Source organism: Eriocheir sinensis, chromosome 6 (genome assembly GCF_024679095.1).
Source record: "Eriocheir sinensis breed Jianghai 21 chromosome 6, ASM2467909v1, whole genome shotgun sequence".
NCBI lineage: Eukaryota > Metazoa > Arthropoda > Malacostraca > Decapoda > Varunidae > Eriocheir > Eriocheir sinensis.
The window spans coordinates 11,774,791-11,787,201 of record NC_066514.1 but is presented as its reverse complement, the minus strand read 5'-3'; positions in this window follow the sequence as shown (position 1 = coordinate 11,787,201).

Below are 12,411 nucleotides of genomic sequence, written 5' to 3'. Positions count from 1 at the left end.
TGTTCCCCCCAGACCCTAAGGCCTAGCACTCATGCACCATCAATAAGCCGTTCAGGTGGTTTGCTTGTCAGCCCAAAACGCTGCAGGTGTGCTTTTACATAGTTGGCCCTGACAACATCTTCATTGATAAAGATGTCATCAATATACGCCGACGTTCCACGCCTTACAATTGGGTCTTGAGAAAGAACGTAATGCGGACTGCCTTCATCACTAACGGAGCCACGTTAAGGCCGAAACCCAGTCGCGTCAGACAGTATTTCTGGCCCTTAAGGCATACGGTCTAGTAAGGCCATAGTGACGGGTGAATCCTGATCTGCAGGTAACCCTTGGCGAGGTCAATCATGGATGCATTTACGCCTTGTCTCCGCCACTCTCGCAGTCTGTCCGCACACACGTCACTGTCTGCTGTGAAGGCTTCGATGTGTGATTTCAGCTCCCGGAAGTCCATCACGGGACGCACTTTCCTCTTGTTCTCTTGTACGACTGCCATGAGTGATATTAGGCCCTTAGCTGTTCCATACTTGCTCTCATCGTATGGCAGTAACCATCCATCAGCTAACCATTTCTCGAGTTCTTCCTCATAAGGTTTTCCTACGTCGCGTCGCACATCGTAGGCCTCCACTCGATTATGTAGGACAATCGGCTCCTTGTTCTCAGCCCACTTCCAAGCTGCAGTCCAGTAATTAGCCTCAGGGTCGTAGGCAGCACAAAAGTCGCGCCACAAGACCCGCTCCCTCGCACTGCCACTCCCCCCCCACCCACAGTAACCATGCTGATGGCGTCCTTTGTCCACACATTGCAGCAGGAGACGTTCGCAATGCTCCTGGAACACCCCGTATCCACCAACACACGACGCTGCACGCCCCCCACACTCACCAAAACACTGGGCAGCGCCACGTTCACTGACTGCCGCGAGAGGAGGCTGGCGCTGATGCCCCCTTTCCACTCTCGTTTCCCGAGCATGCAGACGCAAAGTGGCCAAGACCACCACAACGATAACACCTCACTCTGCGCCGAGGGCGTCTTGAACCACTGGATCCTGCCCCACCACTCATATCACTTTGGTGGCGAGCTAGACAATCTCTGACGAAATGATTCGGTCCACCGCACTCAAAACACCGTTGGTGTGTAACAGCTGCACACTGCTCGATGCCATGTCTCACCGTGGTGCCCAAGCTGGTCTCCGATGATGCACGGGCGGTGTCGTCCTTTATGACCGCCCTTGCCCGCGTCAGTATCTGGTCCAGGTCGTGAGCCTCCATGCGAGACCCAGCCCTCAGCAGCTGGCGGACTTCCTCGGGCAGCCAATATACGAAGGCAAAGGCGAGGGCCTTGTCCTCCATCCCGCCGAACAGATTCGCCAGGCGTCGCAGCTCGGCTAAGTACACATCTGGTGATTCTCCTGCGCGCAGCCTCCTGCTGACGAACTGGTCGTACGCCACATACAGATCAGCGGCAAACGAGGTCAGCAATGCCTTCTTCACCTTCTCGGCAGACTTCCTTTCAGATTAGGCTAGCTGCAGGTATACGGCGAAGGCGCCGCCGGTGAGGCGCAGCGGAATCACACTCGCCACCTCTACACTAACGCCTTGAAATTTGCACACCAGCTCCAGTTCTTCCAGCCACTCTGCCACATACTGTGCACCGCTGCCGTCGTACTCCGGAATCAACTTCAGGTCGAATTTGCCCTCCATACTGCACACACACACACACACACACACACACACACACACACACACACACACACACTTACACATAAAATAAAGAAAATTAAATGACCCGAAATTTGAATGCAGTCTTTACTACTGTATTGTAATCTCGTACCATTCCTACTGACGAGAAGGCAGTTCCTATCTGGAAAGGAAAAGGGACCAACAGGACTGCAAAATCTACTACTGTATTCCACGTTTCAGTGTGCCAAGCAACGATGCTTGCCCATCTATTGATCAGACGGATTTCGAACCACCTGCTCAACATAAGTATATGAGACATAAGGTATCGGCAAGAGGCTCGTAGACATATATAAGGCATACAATTTACGACTTGTACGTAGCTCCCATAAACCTCCTCCCACCTAGCTTCACAATCCATAAATCTAACCTTTTCCTAAATGTATTAGAGTATTGATACTTAGAACAGGACCACCAAGTTACTTCCACTTTTCCACCACTTTATGAGTGAGTCATTCACTATTCTTATGATTCCATAATTCTATCCTATGTATTTGTTGAATCTAAATTTGTTGACCGCTGTTGGGCAAAACATTTCTTTCTCATGTCTTTGTTGAATCGAAACTTATCCAATTTAAACCCATTATTACGTGCCCTATCCAGCTCTCTTCCTTCAAAATCTTGTTAACATCACATTGATAGAAATTAAGGGTTGTACAGGAGGTGAAGGTAATCCGGTAGCGAAGCGGAGCATTCGAAATTAGCAGTTGCTATTCGAATGCTCCTCAAATCAAGAAAGTTCTAGAATGTTCCGTAGGGACGAGGCCACGTCTAGTTCGCCACGCGGTTAGTCAGCTGTAGGGATGTGGGAACCGAGTACTTCATGCAAACCGAGTAATTCGGTTTTGATTACTCTTCAAACCCGAGTAAACCGAATACTGAATAATTACTATGCTCATGCGACCAAAGTCTATATATACCAAGTCAAGGCATACGCAGCTTTGTTGGAGGATACACGGTACGTAGAGGCGTGGCTTATGCGTGACGTTGCTTGGAGCCAAACTAGAGAATGTAGACACAGGGATTTAGAGAAAACGAAGAAAGGCGGCTAATCTAAATCAATCACTTCAACACTTCCAAAGTGCACACACTTAAGTCACCCGTGAACTGGCGGGTATTTGGCTTCAAGTGACGTCATCCCGCTGCTCCGCCCCAAACCGCCCCCTGCGCGTGCTGGTCGCAGTTTTGAAGGCAGAGTGACTTGACTTGGTATATGTAGACTTTGCATGCGACAGCTAGGCGGGCACCAAATCGTACAGGGATGGTCAGGAGGCTAAGGGGTGAGGTCAAAGGGTTGAAAGAGATGAAAATTGTTCATATTCGTCTGAAGACAAATGACTTTAATAATATAATGTCTAACATTCCATGTGAAATTCAAGCAAAACTATTTTTCTTCTTATTTTCAAAGAGCTACGTACAGTACTTCGATCATTCATGCTCGAAATAAAACAGAAAGCTCAAGGACTGCAGATTACACAACGTAACAATTTTTTTTACAAAAGTTTTGTTTATTGTAATTTTTTACTGTTTATTAATAAATTTTATCTGCTGATTCCAAAAATGTAATTATTTTTTTTATATATCATCAACCAATATAGAAATACATCGTCTTTCAATGTTTTCATATATTCGGAATTGTTATATGTTCCGCTTCTAAATGCATTTCTAATTTTCTCTCACATCAATTACTAAGTTCTGTAATTTTCAGGATGAATACTAGAGGATGTAAAAATTCTCCAGATACAGTTTGCTATGTGTGTGGTTATTATATTGGAAAAAAGCAGGTATTACATAAGATCGTGAAAGGTGCCAAATTCTAGATAGCGTACATACTCTATTTCGGAATGCCTATGGGTGACCAGGACAAACCATAGGCCCCTCATGTGATATGTGGAAGCTGTCGATCTACTATAGAAGGATGGTTAAGAGGTACAGGAAGGGAAATGCCTTTTGCCATTCCCAGAGTATGGAGAGAGCCGAAGAACCATCACGATGACTGTTACTTTTGTATGATTGATGTGACAAAGTACAGAAAAGTGAAAGGAAGACAAGCTCTTCAGTATCCAGACATACCTTCATCTGTAGCACCTGTCCCACATGATGGCAGCTTATCAGTACCACAACCACCAGAAAATGTAAGTATATTTCTCATCATACTCTCCAAAAGTCTTACTTTTAATGAACTTGAATGTTAAGTATTTACTATGCATTCATTTTCCTAAAGATGTATGGAATACCAATGTTATTCAAGTCTTTGCTGAAGTTGCTATATGTAGTTATTTCTTTCTTTTCAGATGGAGGATGCAATGGATATTTCATCTGCAGATTCAGCAAGTAGCAGCAGCCAAGAAATGGAGGAAGCTTTCGTACCAAGAGCGACTTCGAAGCCTCACTTTCCAAATCAGAATGAGCTAGATGATTTAGTCAGGGATTTAGGTCTTACTGAGTCAGGAGGTGAACTTCTACCATCAAGGCTGAAGCAATGGAATCTACTAGGGGAAGAATGCAGGACATCTGTGTAGCGGAAACGAAATGAAGAATCTTAAATTTTCTATGACATTAGTAATGATCTGTGTTATTGTAAAGATGTGATTGGTTTGTTTACTGCTCTTCGACTCAAGCATGATCCTGCAGAATGGCGACTGTTCATAGACAGCTCAACAAGAAGTCTCAAAGCAGTGTTGCTCCACAATGGAAATAAATATCCATCTTTGCCTCTTGCACACTCCGTACAGAAGAAATAAAACTCAGAAGAAAAAAAACTATGATAATGTCAAAGAACTTCTTGACAAACTAAATTATGCTGAATTCAAGTGGGATGTTTGTGGTGATTTCAAGATGCTTGCCTTCTTGCTTGGCTTGCAAGGGGGATACACAAAATATTCGTGCTTCCTTTGCTTATGAGACAGCAGAGCTGATGATGATCATTACAAGAAAGTTCATTGGCCCCCACGAGTTGAACTGCAGCCAGGAATGTTAAATGTTCTCAGACACCCTCTAGTATATTCCAACAAAGTTTTATTACCCCCACTTCATATTAAACTAGGATTGGTAAAAAGTTTGTGAAGGCCTTTCAAGGAAATTCGTCTCATGTTTCCAAAGCTATCTGATGCTTAGATCAAGGGTGGCATATTTGTTGGACCCCAAGTAAACGCAATGTTGAAGTCGGAGAAACTGGAATGAGCGATGACAAACGTTGAAAAAGAAGCTTGGTGTGCATTTCGTGATGTAGTTCATGGATTCCTAGGAAATCACAAGGATACTAATTACAAACAACTGGTAGGAAAGCTTATTGAGAAATTCAAGAAATTGGTTTCTCGTATGTCCTTAAAGGTTAATTTTTTGCATTCTCACCTAGATTTCTTCCCCAAGTGAGGAGCATGGTGATAGCTTTCATCAGGACATGGCAACAATGGAAAGAAGATATCAAGGACGATGGGATACTGCTATGATGGGAGATTACATATGGTCTCTAGTCAGAAAAGATGAAAGTATGCACTCTAGAAAATCTCGATCGTCAAAGCACTTCTAATCTTAGGATGAGAGTTATCAAAGCATTTACAGTGCAGAATTTTATTGTTTCTTTTTGCTCTAACTAATATTGTACTGTCTAAATACCTTTCAATATATGAAAAATCACTAAATGTTGTGTAATTACCCTTACAATATTAGAATAGGTTGAACCAACATACTGCCGTAGAGAAAAGTTGTGTATATTATAACGAGAAAATATGATATCAAGAATAAATAAAAAAAAAAAACTATCGATGTTACGTTAAAACGAATGTGATTTTTTAATTCAATGGCACAAAAATACATATAAGAACATCAAAAAATACAAATAAACAAAACATGTATTACATTGTGTTATAAGACATCTGTCGATATATGTGGCAGCTAATCAATACAAAACCATATTTGCTTAGGGAGCGTCATTCAATAAAAAAAATAGTGCGAAGGGTTAGTGCTGTCTATACTATGATTATTACTCCTCCCGACATTAAGGTACTGTTCCAAGGCGAAGTATCTTTAAATTTATTATCGGTATTTTGAAATTCTATTTATTTTGACATCCTAAATTTGATTAATTTACCATCAAAAAGGTCCTATGTGCACCAAACCTGTTATTTTAATAGTTTAAAAAAGCCAGTCTATCGGAACGTGCGTAACTGGACATTTTATTGCCCATGAATTAATATTTTTTCAGGTAATTTGAATTTTTGTTGTTGTTATTTTTTTCATTTTGTAGTAGTCTGCCCTTTCAAAACACTGTTTTCTCTTCGTCCAACTGATAAGAGAATGGATAGATTGAGGTAGATTGAAGACCCTAACTATGGTGCTAATTAATGTTATTAAATATAATAACAATATTTTAGTGATAAATGACTAGCACATACAGCAACAGTGTAACAAGTTTGATGCGCCTAGGACTTACACTTCCTGAGTTATGCCATAAAACAAGTTTTATTTTTTTCAACTATATTTTCTGACATTTTTTGCAAGAGTAAAAATAGTCGAGAATTTTTATTTCTAACGGAATTTATAAATAAAATTACAAAAGGGTTATCTTTTTCAACCATTTCTCTACGTTTTTGTCATGAGGAAATCTCGTTTTTAAATCCATATATTTTTTTATTTAAAAAAATGAGGGCGGGATAAATATTTTCACCACAATCTAAATAACACAATTATGGCAATTTACATTTTTCTCTTGAGAAATATTTAAAGAAAGGAGTTTCTTTTACTTAAAAAGACATGAAACTGGGTGCCTGATAATTTATATGTAAAGTATCGGCGTAAAACGCCACCAAACTCCATCAGCTACTTCTCGACCAAATCACACAAATTGTCTAGTACTCTAGTTGGTCCAGCTGAACATCAGCGTGGTGACTTTATTCATCACTGTATCATCCTACGTCAAAATCATTTTATAAATGACAAACAGCAGCAGACCCAGTACCGCTGGAAAGAGGTCCTGCATCGGGTTTGGCGTCGTAGGATGGATTAAGCACCACGCCTCCGCTGTATATGCCCTTATTGATTGATTGATTATTTTGCAAGCCTGTCTATATGTCATGCCTTTTTTTTCAACCTCCTTTTTTCCTTCCTTCACTGCCGCCTGTCCTTGCAGGTGGTGTGTTTCCAGTTTTCACCCCATTTTATGCAGGACGATATCGGCCGCCCGTACGGGCGTGACTACGAAGTAACCATGGCTCTCTCCGCAGCCTTCAACTTTACGCCAATCTTCATACAGCCTTTAGACGGTAAGTTAATTGCTTGCAACAAGGATATATTTTCACTGTCGATTGTCTGTTGGCTGACTTATTATGCAAAACGCACTAATCCAATTACCGTGAACCTTTAGTGAAATGTTCAATATAGGCCACTAAAGAGTCCTATGAAGTTTGAGAACCGTCTGATAAAAAATAAAAAAAACTTTTATAGTAAATGTATGTTTCAAACTTAGTGAATCAATCACAAAGGCCAGTCATACTGTAAATTCAGGTGAGCTTTTGAGAGCAGAGCCTGAGTGCTTCCAGTGGGTTCCCGAAGTGAATGAGAGATTGACCGGTCCAGATGCCGAGTAATTTCAGTGGGATCCCGACGGGGTTTCGGGGGTTGTCATGCCCAGACCATGAGCGTTTCAGGTGGGTACCCGAAAGGGTTGGGAGGTTGTCCAACCCAGACCCGAAGTTTTTTTTTAAGTATTGCCTATACCTCCGGTAGACTTTCTTAAGTGGCCTCTTGGAGCAACCCAGACCGTTAGCAGCGCGGGGGAATTTTATTTATTATGGCTTGGGTGATGTATGATTCGTTCATCCATGCTGCACGCCGGTACTCCTTTTGACATAAATCGCTGAAGTTAGGGTTGACTGATGATCTGGGTAGCATGCGAGTAATTTTCCGCCCCTCGGCGATGGTTGGAAATTGTCATCACGTCCGCACGCTGACTAATCGGCCATGGCCTACCTTGAGGTTTGTCCGCAAAAGACCATGACTGTCTCCAGTGAGTACCTGGAGGGGCTGGGTGGTTGTTCAGCCCAGACCATGAGTGATTCCAGTGGGTACTCGAAGCCAGCCTAGTCATACTTTCTCAGCAGCACCACCATGTGGTGGAGTTTCATCCTTTTCTTCAACGCCACTGTCTGCAATACCAGACCTACTTATTGACAGGCAAGGAAATTGCGATGTAATGTTTGGCTGGTCATTAGCTAACCCCAACTACATTTACACGATGGCATTAACAATGTTTTGTCCAAGTGTTGCATAATCGGGTGATCCATCCAAGACGCCATCTTTATTCTCCGAGCAGGCGCCTGTCATACATAATTTATTTGTGTCCCTGTCCTTATCGAAAGCCACAACACACAGTTCTGACATGCATCACCTATGATAGTGACTTCCTGGTGAGACCCATCGTTGTTATGTAATAAATGGTGTATAAATGTTTAGGTGATTTCGACGTCCTCACCATATGCGTAAACAGACTGAATTGTATCATCCAGTAAGCCTCCAATTGATTCGACCTTGCTTTAGGCCCAGAAGACCTTCAGTCCCAGAGGCTTCACTTCCGTATGCACCAATTCGAGGGCCAACACCAGAATTTCATCTAAGTAATATATGCACAGAATATAAACTGGTAAAGTAGTGGCTCTCAATAATCGCAGAGTAGCCTAAGCTTACACGCAGGGTGTCCTGAAGAGCACCAAACAACGCGGACTTTATGTTTCTCTCGAAAAGAGGATCAGCGATGGAAGTAGCATGAGCCAAGCAAGATGGCGCCACTATAAACACTTGCCTGCGCCCCAGCGGGCTGGGGCCGACCACGAGGCCCCATCGAGAAAGCTTAACGGCGCCACAGGTCAAACGTAAAAAGAATAAAACGTATTTAAAATACAACGCCACACAACAACAACCTCCTCAAAACAAATCCTGGAAGCGAATACCACATTTATTGACAAAGAAAAAGACCCCGCAGGCTCACACCCTTTGAGGCTGTTTTCATAATTACACTACAACCCACCATAAGCTCACATTTTGACGACTTTCAAGTGCTACCTTTTGCCAGACGCCACACAATCCTCTAAACCAACTCGCATTGTTTTGCTAAACCGACTGTTACCCTTTCATTTGGGTGACAACACATTGATTCCATGCAATGGTAACCATCATTTGGGCGAAATCAGAACGGCGTAAGTGCGACTGGTCTGTCATGGCTCGCTGATAATCAAGAAGATTTTCATTATATAGTTACAACATGCGGGATCGAACACACTGGCGACAGGAAGAATCAAGGCTCTAAGTCCTGAAACTTCCTTACTATCGTACTCGTAAAAAGTGTCTGATAGATCCTCCAACTTTCTCCTCATGAACCAGGTCTGATGTGGGGTTAGTGGCCGAAGGACGGGTCTAACTAAAACTTTATTCCTCTATACCAGGCCAAATGTGGGGTCGGATGCTGGAAAATGGATCATGGACGGGTCTTTTAGGGACTATGGATCGGGGCGAGGCGCACTTTGGTCTGGCGAACCTCTTCATGTCAGACCCAGATAACAGGACGCAGGTTTAAGACTTCTCAAGCTTCTATGATACTGATGTGAGTCTTTTATCTCCATGAAAACCATACATGAATGCCTCCCATTCTTCATTTCTACACGTCTTGCCTTTTTCTTTGTCTTTGTCTACTTTCTGTATAAGCTGGAGGGTGGGGCATTGTATCAAGGGGACCATACAACCCAAGTTATAAAGGAATCGTATTTTTCAAAACCTACTAACGTTTTTTTAATGATATATTCTCTGCATGACAATCAAATCACAAGACATAGTTTCTCTAGATTTTAAAAAGGCGTTTGATAAAGTTCAATACCATAAAGAGAGGCGGTGGCTGAGTCGACAGAGTGACGACGCCGCGTTCAGGAGGACGCGAGTTCAATCCCTGCCCGGTGCCACCAGGCTGGGATTTTTCAGCCGCCGCCGAGTAGCTTAAAACAACCCGCATGCTGTCGAGAAGACCACCTATCAACCCGGACTTTAGATTCTAGGATTAAAGATGAGCTCCGGGAGGGCAGCATGAGCCAATGCAAGATGGCGCCACTATAAACACTCGCCTGCGCCAGAACGGGCTGGGCCGACCATCAGGCCCCACCGGGAAGCATTGGGCCGACTATCAGGCACCACCGGGAAAGAGGCTACCGGCACAATAGGCCGCGACGTAAAAAAAAAAAAAAAAAAAGTAACTAGGTCCTGAAGGTAAAATACACCAATAGATCGTTAATTCGTTAATTAAGCAACATACGACAATTTTTTGTGGAACTGCTCTAGAAAGGGCACTCATCACTAGTGTTGACCCTCAGGGAGCTGTTCTTCGCTCAGTACTGTTCATAATTTACATCAATGACATCAATGTTGTATTCGATACTCATTATTAAAGTTGCCGACGACACTAAAATTTGTCATGTACGGAGTATTATAAGCACCTGAGTATATCGCGAGCGTATCAGTTTTTTTCTGTTCTCACAGTTTTGAGTCTCTGACTACAAATCTGAGAGCCCGGGTTGGAATCCCGGCATGGGCAGTTAGTCCACCTAGTTGTTCATCCTTCCTTTTGGACTGGTCGATAAATGGGTACCTGAGGAAACCTGGTGAAGGTGAACTGTGAATAATTAATTATTGGGGAAAACAGCTCTTGGCGCCGCAACTGCTGGGTCATATGACGCCGAATATAAACCAAATTAAACTACACTCTAAAACTATTAAGACGGTAGTTATTTGAAAAAATATATAAAAGACAGCTCAATAAAACGTCAATAAAATTGCAGGAGATTGAGGACGCCAGCCTCTTGTAGGAAGCCATAAGCGTCATGCACTGGGGAGAGAGCCTTCTTCCTAAGCACCAGAGAGAGAGAGAGAGACATAAATTCCCAAATCCACCCCGACACCAGGCGAGTTACCGCTCGCAGGTCCCATAAAGTGGGGATCTCGACCAGCAGGTGTCGCCCTCTCAGGTGGACAAAGCAGTCACCACAGTAGGACTGACCTCCCCGGGACATGAGGAAGCCATGTGTATGTCAAGTGTGGCCCACTCTAAAGCGGACCAGGACGGTCTCCCTCTTTTTTTTTTTTTTTTTGTTAATCAAAAGATACGGTCAAGGGCAACAAAAAGGGTAAAAAAAAGCCCGCTACTCGCCGCTCCCAGAAAAGTAAAAAGTGAAAAGTAGCCCAAAGAGAGGTCAATTTGATACAATTGATACACTCTTCTTGATAAAGGTCAAGCCATAGGCAGAAGGAAATACATACGAAGGAAGACTGTTCCAGAGTTAACCAGTGAACTCTTGCAAAAAGCCGTGTCCACACTATCGAACATGCTCGACGGGCAAACAGTGATACCAGATCCCGTTCCAATACATAAGCAAGGAGGGTGAGTGGCAGGCACGAAGGTGACGTCAGAAGCGAGGAGACTGCGGGCAAACGAGCGGGCAACTGTCTGTGAGTGAGTTTGAAGGAAACACCAGAAACTGTTTCGACTGGTATGATGCGAAACACTAAAAGTTTCCTCGGAATTAAGTAGGAATCTATCTCACATTCAAAGTGTTATGTGCATATCATCATGTCTGGCGGTCCTTCTACAAATGTACCTGAAGGAGGAAACTTTCAGTGGTCCAAGCAAGATACAGCATGGATAATTGATATGTACCGTCAAAAACCTTGCTTGTGGAACATAAAAAGCGCTGATTATAAGGACAGAAATAAACGAGTAGTAGCCCTTACAGCAATAACAAGGGAAATACAAAGGAAGTATGCATCCGTTACCATTGCGGATATAAAAAAGAAACTAGATACTGTGCGGAATCAGTACAGTTGTGAAACTGAACCATGAACCTGTATTTGACACCACTCATCAGTTTACAACTTTGCCCGCCAGTCTTTGCCCGGTGAAGGAGTAGATATTGTGGGCTAAACTACATCTGGTAGCACTGTTTGTTGCCAGATCCCTGCCTGTGGTTTTCCCGCTTCTGACGTCATCATCCCTCATTCTCACTACCTATTGTGATCTGGTATCACTGTTTGCCCATCGAGCATGTTCGATAGTGTGGACACGGCCTTAGGGGTCTAGATATTGTAGGGATGAGCATGAGTAGAAAGTCGTGTGCAGCGGGGCCGCCGGAAGGGGGGGGGGGGGTATGCATTTAGCAAGATCAGAAGAGCAGTCAGCATGAAAATATCGATAGAAGATAGAAAGAGAAGCAACATGGCGGCGGAATTTAAGAGGTAGAAGGCTGTCAGAAAGAGGAGGAAAGCTGATGATACGAAGAGCCTTAGACTCCACACTGTCCAACAGAGCTGTGTGAGTGGATCCCCCCCCCCTACACGTGAGATGCATACTCCATGCGAGGACGGACAAGGCCCCTATATATGGAAAGCATTTGTGCGGGGAAGAACTGGCGGAGACGATATAGAACGCCCAACCTCGGGGAAGCTGCTTTAGTAGGAAATATGTGAAGTTTCCAGTTGAAATTCTGAGCTAAGGATAGACCAGGGATATTTACTGTTGAAGAAGGTGTCAGCTGAGTGTTCTCGAATATTAGGGGATATGTGTATAGAAGATTGTGTCGAGTTGATAGATAGAGAAAATGGGGTTTTGGCATCGAAGGAAACAAGGTTCCTTTTACACCAATCGGAA